Here is a 7,734-nt window from a genome sequence, read left to right as displayed (position 1 = left end):
GGAGAGAGGGAGAGAGAGAGAGGGAGAGAGGGAGAGGGAGAGAGACTGCTGGACTTCCTCTCTCTACCTCTGTAGTTTAGGACCTGACACAGTGGGTTTATTTTCCCACTCTCTGACTTCACTCACCATGGCCAGGGTAACAGGCCACAGGTCTGCCCAGAGGCCCATCTACCTTGGGAGTCTGTGAAATAGATTTTTCATACCAACCATCATACTGTTAGGGTCCAAGAATTTGGAAAGTAATTTACTATGAAAAACAAGTTTGAGCCAGCAAAAATATCTTTATTCAGAAACTAATATATCAGGGACAGGTTTGGGATCTAACCTGTGTCAGTAGGGGGTGGGGCAGGACAGAGGAATCTTTTAAAGGAAAAACCACCTTTTAAAGATCAGGTGGGGTAATTAGATAAGGCCCACCGATCGGGTACAGGAACATGTTGTGTTGTATGTTTCCAGCTGTTTTTCACATCTGGCATCTTAAGTGAGTTGCTGCATGGCAAATACCTCAGATGGCTTTCTTGATAACTTGGCCTGGTTCGAGGCCAGCCAATAAGAGCCCCTTTAGCGGCTGCTGGGTTTCAGTCCCGGCTGGGTGCTAACCGTAGAGTATGAGGTGGGATATTGTCGTCTAGGTTCACATGGGACACCTGGGGTCAGAAGCCATTTCTGGGAATTCAGTTGTTTCTTAGAACTTAGCCTAGTACAAAACGGAGACTATGCACAAGATGGAGTCTCTGAAGCCAAAATGGACCCCAGCGTGGGGGTGTGGGGGTCAACCTTGGGAAGGGAGAAGTGGGATGGAGAGCAAGGCGCACAGGCTCCTGCGACTCCCGGAGTCCTGGTCTGCCGCACACAGCATTGGATCTAAGATGGCTCCCGGAACGTCGGTGAGACAGCAAGAGGGAGCCGAGCCCAGGACCATGGCTGCTTCACTGCCTTCACAGAAATCCTAACGGATGACCATGCTCCCCTCACTCTTTCTGCATACCTCATCTGGCAGGTCTTTCACTGGGGCACGGTGACCGTGTGGTGAGATATGATTGGCCGAGGATTTAGGGGCTTGGGATGGCTGGAACACGGTATTTAAGCTTATGTACTGCCCCATAAACTCAGGTCTGCTTCCTGATGCTGGTCTCTGGAGTCTGAGTCTGAGATTCATCACGTGACTCTGTCGCTACCCCCTCGGTCCTGTTCCCGCAGCCCCCACAACATTTATCTATTGTAAACTAGCAAACTGCTCTCCAAGTTGTGACCAACTTTACCATCTCTCACCGTCTGTATTAAGGTTAGGATTCGGAGTAATTTTGCCTGCGGGCTTTCAGGAGGCTGCTGTTGGCTGAAGGTTTAATGGAGACTGGAGTGTCTATTTCCACACTGACCCTCTCTGTGGTTTGTCTTTTGATACCAGTTGGGGGTCCATTGACTTCGTTTCTCTCCATGGACTTCTTGAGAGTCCTGGCAGTGTGATAACGACATCATACATTCCTAGAAGTTCTGCTGGGGTGAAAAAAAACCTGTGAGCTTGGAACTGCCAGGCAAATCAAGAGCATTCTTTCTTTCTTTTTTTTTTTCCCTCAAGTTGTTTGCAAGTGGAGGAGCCTAACTTTATTTGTTTCTTTTTTGAGTCGGTTGTGTTGAGATGTGTATACATTGTAGAGTGTCTAAATGGAGGTAATAAACACAGGCCTTACTTCATGCGCTGATTTCTTGAGCTGAGAACACAGAATCCACTGCCTCCAGAGGTTTGCAAACACAACGTGCTGTTGTTAAGTATATTGAGGGAAGGTTTCCTTAATCTTCACCTGGAGGACTGTGGGAGCAGTGTTGCTTAGTCATTTTGTAGAAGAATTAACATTTCGGGCTAGGGAGATGACTCAGCAGTTAAGAGCGTTGGCTGCTCTTCCAGAGGACCCAGGTTCAGTCCCCAGAACCTATATGGTGTCTCACAGTCACCTGTAACTCCAGCTCCAGGTAATCTGATGCTCTTTTCTGACCTCCAGGGGCACCAAGCACACATGCGACACAAAGATACACATGTGGGAAAAGTACTCATGCACATAAAGTAAAATAAACGAATAATAAAAAGTCTATGTTATGTTTTGTCTGTGTGTAAATGTCTTTGAACTTGCATGGATGTACGGCTTTGCACACGTGTAGGTTATTCCTCAAGGTGCCTTATATTTTATTTATTAATAAAATACCCTTATTCTCTCTCTCTCTCCCTATCTATCATCTATCTATCTATCTATCTATCTATCTATCTATCTATCATGTATCGATTGATTGCTATTAGAGGCAGCCTCACTGGCCTAGAACAAGCAGGCTATTCTGGCTGGCCAGAGAGCAGCAGGGATCCACCTATTTCCCCTCCCCAGGGCTAGTGGTATAATAGGGGATTAGTACCTCACTTTTTTTTTTTTAAAGCATGGGTTCTGGGAATTGAACTTTACTCCTCACACTTGCAAGGCAAGCACCTTACAACATGACCTATCTCCCTAGCCCCATGGTGTATCTTGGCCACCATTTCTTAATAGAGTCCTATAAGGCAAGCTGAGCAGGTTCTGATGTCCTCATTTTGTAAATGAGGAGACTTGGGCCTGTGGCAGTACATGTGGTGGTTGGATGTAGTGTCAGGAATCAGACCGGCTTGGGATTTTATCCTAAGTCTTCTCCTTCTCAACTGTGTAGTCTTGGGTAAGGTTTGCTCAGCCTCCAGATGCCTGTCTTCTTTCTTCCCTCCCTCCCTCCTTCCTTCTTTCCTTCCTTTCTTCCTCTCCATCTCCCTCCCTCATCTGTTTGTTTGTTTGTTTAGAGACAGGATTTCTCTGTGTAGCCCCTGCTGTCCTGGTACTCTCTGTAGACCAGACTGACCTAGAAAACACAGAGTGGGCTTCTGCCTCCCGAGTGCTGAGACTGAAGGCACTGCCGTCACACCCTGCCATCTAGCTGCATTTCTATCTGTAGGATCTGAGTCTGCATTCCTGCCAGCACCATGTTGTAGTAATTATTTAAAAACGGCTGCCAGTCAAGTCAACTGTCTAAGCTGCAGCAGCTCTGCCTAGCTCAGCCGCCATGTTCCATGGTCAGAGGCTATGTGGCCACTGCAGCTAGAAACGGCCAGCCAGAAACACCAGCCCTGCCACCCATGAGACACCAGCGTGGGAGATGGCTCTGCCAATCTTCCACACTGTCTCCGCAAGGCTGGGCATTGCCCAGACCATCCCGTCATCCACGCGGGCCCAGTAGAAAGATGAGACTCTAATGCTGAAAGATTAATCGAAGGCTTATATATTTGGTAATGATTAATAACAAGATGCCCACTCAGTCAGAGGTGTAACCCAATACCCAACCTAGACATACCAACTACCTTTGACTGCAGGAGACACGTGAACATCTGCCTCCATTTTCCCCTCTCCCTCGTTCCTCTCTCCTATCTCCTCCTCTTCCTTCTCCTTACTCCTCCCACCTTAGCTCCTCCTACAACACCATGGCAATGTCATCTCAAGGGAGGCAAGAGTTAAACAAGAGTGTGTACGTGACATCCTAAGCGTGACACCTGGTACTTCATAAGCACTGGGAAGAAAGTGGACACCATTGGCTCTGTGGAAAGTGGGCTCCGATTGCAGACTGTGTATTTAAGTAACTTGTGCAGTCTGTTGGTTATACTTACCAGTGAACATACTCACTAGGACTTGGAAACCAGAGGGCAGCCAGCCCTCCTTCCTCTCACCCACTTCTCCACAGTTCCTTGTGCTCCAGTGCTTGCGGGCCCCTTCTCTTACTCCTTAGGTGCTGTGTACTAGCCAATCACTAGGGGATGAAGACATGTGGCTGTCTTGGGCTTCCCAGGAACATCTGATTTTCTCTAGCTCTCCAGGAAAGCTTTTAGTGCGAACTTGTTAGCTTGATCAGAAATCAATGAGGAATCAATGGCTGGATGTAAATACATAATCTGTGCAAGTTTCTTGTAGCCCACCAGTTCACCTCTGGAAACCTGCTTACCCAAAGCCCAGACCTTCTCAGGCAAAAACAAGCCTCACAGTTTGCCATGTACATCTTTTCTTGATGCCCTTTCCCTCAGAAAGCTGAGGGTCAAAATGATTTTCAGGCTGGTATGTGGTGAATATGTGGTGTGTGTGTGTGTGTGTTTTAGGGGAGAGTGCATGCACATATACACACATATATGAAGGTCAGAGGTCAGTGTTAGATGGTTTCCTCTTTCACTCTCCACCTTAGTTTTTGAGGCAGAGTCTCACTGAGAGAGAGGTTTATTGTTGAGGCCAGGCTGGTTGTTCAGGAAGCCCCTGAGATCTACCTGTCTCCAGTTCCCTACCCCTGACCCTGGTGCTGGGATTGGAAGCCTACAGCATTGCACCTTGCTTTTACACAGATGCTGGGGGTCCTGACTCAGATCCTCATGGTTGCACCACAAGCCTACTGAGCCATCTTTCCAGCTCTGAAAGTCAGTGGTCAGTGATTTCCACAAGTGAACATCCTGATTCAAATCCAGTCTTGCCTTTCCTAAAGCATGGGCCAGCTTGCCACTAGAATGGTCTGCTTTAGCCCCAACCATTGCCAGAGTCAAATATCTGTGCTAAATCTTACATCTCCATTAGCTCTCTGTTAAAACACACAGCACTCGTATTTTATCTGAAAGAGGTTCAGCTCTGCTGCCTTGGCGGAAGTTCATCGATTAGATCAGATAGCTATTACCCAGGGCAAGGACTCAGCCATGAAGAACATCTTAAAGTTACCTGGAAGGGAGGGTGGTAGAGGGGTAGCTGTGCGCCAGGATGCATTTCTGCTTCTCTAAGTGTAAAACAAGCACATGAGGTAGAGCATGGTGGTCCTCAGCCACAGTTCAAGCCCAGCAGCAGGATTTGGCATTGGAGGGCAGCCTGGACCATGGAAGGAGACCTGTCTCAAGTGGAGAGGCATGTCTAAGAGTATATCTCTGTTGGTAGAATGCTTGACCAACATGTAGGAGGTCCTTCATTCTATCCTCAGCACCACATAAAACAGGAGTGTTGGCATATACCCCTTGTCTTAGGGTTTCCATTGCTATGAAGAGGCGACGTGACCAAGGCAACTTTTACAAAGGAGAACATTTAATGGGGCTGGCTTACAGTTTTAGAGGTTCAGTCCATTATTATCATGGCAGGAAGCATGGCGGCATCCAGGCAGATGTGGGGCTGGAGGAGTCTAAAGTTCTACATCTTGATCTAAAGGCAGCCAAGAGAAGACTGGCGTCCCCAGGCAGCTAGGAGGAAGTGCTCTTCCATAATGGGTGGAGCCTGAGGCCTCCAAAGCCCACCCCTATAGTGACACACTTCCTGCAACAAAGGCCACACCTCCTAACAGTATTCAAACCACCACACCTGTCGTCCCTGCACTTAGGAGGTGGAAGCAGGAAGATCTGAAATTCAAAGATCGTCCCAATGTGCGCAGTTTGAGGCCAGCTTTGGCTACATGAGACCTTGTCCAAACAAAACAAAGCAAAACAAAACAAAACAAAAAAAACAAAAAAACCTTGCATTGGCCCACTTTATCCATCTCCCTTGTCTCAGTGCAGTTAGGGGAGTGTGAGAGTGAAGGATGGAGGGAGGATGGAGAGAGGGTGGATGGAGAATGGAGGAATAGAGGAGTCTTCTATACTCAGTGCTTATAGTGCTTCTGATGGCTCCTCCAGCTGCCTTTTTTCTTCCCGCTGGCTGCAGAGAGGCATGGGGCATGGCCTAGGGTCACGGTTCCATTATGAAATGTTCACTGTTGAAGACTTGGTCCCCAGTGGGTGGTGCTATTTTTGGAGGCACTATAAACTTTGGGGGTGGGGTGTGATCCACCTGGAGGAGGGTTAAGTTATTAAGTCCTCTTGGGCTGTGTCTTGTCCTGGGAACTTGTGATGGTTAAGTGTCAACTTAACAGGGTCTTATATCACCTCTGGTCATGTCGATGGGGGAGATGGGGGGGTTTCTAGATTGGGTTCACTGAGGGGGAAAGATCCACTTTCAGTGTGGACAGCACCCACAGTCTGTGGGCTGGGGTCCCAGATGGAATAAAAAGAAGAGAGGGAGCTGAACTTTCTGTTCCCTGACTGATACAATGTGACTAGCTGCCCCAGTGGCTAGCCCTGCCACACCTTCCCTGACTGATACAATGTGACTAACTGCCCCACAGCTAGCCCTGCCACACCTTCCCTGTGTGGATGCAATGTAACCAGCTGCCTGGCATTATCCCATCCACATCTTCCCCTGTGGATACAGTGTGACCAGCTGCCCCATGCTATCCACCCCCCCACCTTCCCCGTGTGGATACAGTGTGACCAGCTGCCCCATTCCATTCCCCCCCCCCTTCCCCGTGTGGATACAGTGTGACCAGCTGCCTGACACTATCCTATCCGTCCTTGTGTTGCTTTTGCCAGATATCTTCTCCCAGCTACCAGGCAAGCCACTGCTTTGGTTTGTTTTCTGATGCTAAAAAGCAACTTGGGGGAAGGAAAGGTTTATTGGGCTTATGCTTTAGTTAAATGTAAGTCAGGGCAGGAACTCAATAAGAAACTGAAGCAAACTGAAGAAACTAAACACACTTGGCTCCCAGGCTCATTTTCAACTTATACAGCCCAGGCCCACCTTCCTAGAGATGTCTTTTCCACAGTCAGCTGGGCCCTTCCATATGGAGAAACTGCCCCACATACGTGCCCACAGGCCAATTTGATGGAGGCAATTCTAACGAGGGTCCCTTTTCCCAGGTGTGTCGACAACCAAGGTGAGCCATCCCAGTAATGAATACATCCCATCATCAACTCTGGCTCTCTGTTCCTCACCAGGCAACCGGACTCTACCTGCAGGATCCTGCAGGATCCCCCAGGCTCCTGCTGCACCATGTTCTGCCTCCCCATAGGGTCACAATCAGCAGAAATGAGGACCATAGACTGAAACCATGAGTCAAATAAGCCCTCCTCTTTTAAGTCATCTATGACAGTTGTTTTGTCAGAGGCACAAAAAGCAAACACACTTGGTTTCTGAGTGCCAAAGACAGCCCTGTATTAGGGGACAGGAAAAAAGCCACATGGACATAACCAGAGTTCCCCATTCCGCTTGAGCAGAGCTGCCTGATAACCAAGAGGTCTTCCCCAGAAGCTGCTGGGTTAACATTGGGTATTGCGGTTGTGGCAGGCTCCCTGTGTATCCAGATTAGACAAGTTTACTCACGAGACGGAACATGGGGCGATTGCTCAGCAAATGTTAGTTCCATCAATGACTGTTTGCCTTTCCAAAGCTGGTACTCACCTCTAAGCCTACAGTGGTGAATGACATCGGCTCTCTGTACAGCCTGCCTTTGGTGCTCAGGCAGTGAGTTCTGGCCGTTAGATTGGGCATTCACCCTTCCACATAGAATTCTAAGTCACCTCAGGTCACAAATCGTCCACAACATCTGGGCTGAGGCTCGCCAATATCAAGAGGTAGTTCTTGGATCCTGAGCAGCGTCAGTTCCATGACTGACTGGGAAAGCTTTCAGCGTGTCCAAGGACAGAGGGAGGGAACCTGTGGAGCAGATGGGGTGAGTAATGCTAGTGGCTCCTGAGAGGGACACATCCAGAGATTCCTAGGTGTGACTGGGTGGAATTGACTTGAGGAGGGTAGATGAAGTTCTGTAAGAGCAGGTGACTCTGTGACAGGTCAACTGCTATGACCTGTGTGGTAGCTCTGAGGGTAAGCTTCTGAAGCTATGGAA

This window comes from Grammomys surdaster, unplaced genomic scaffold (genome assembly GCF_004785775.1).
Source record: "Grammomys surdaster isolate TR1022 unplaced genomic scaffold, NIH_TR_1.0 169, whole genome shotgun sequence".
NCBI classification, from domain to species: Eukaryota; Metazoa; Chordata; class Mammalia; order Rodentia; family Muridae; genus Grammomys; species Grammomys surdaster.
This window is presented reverse-complemented; position numbering follows the sequence as displayed.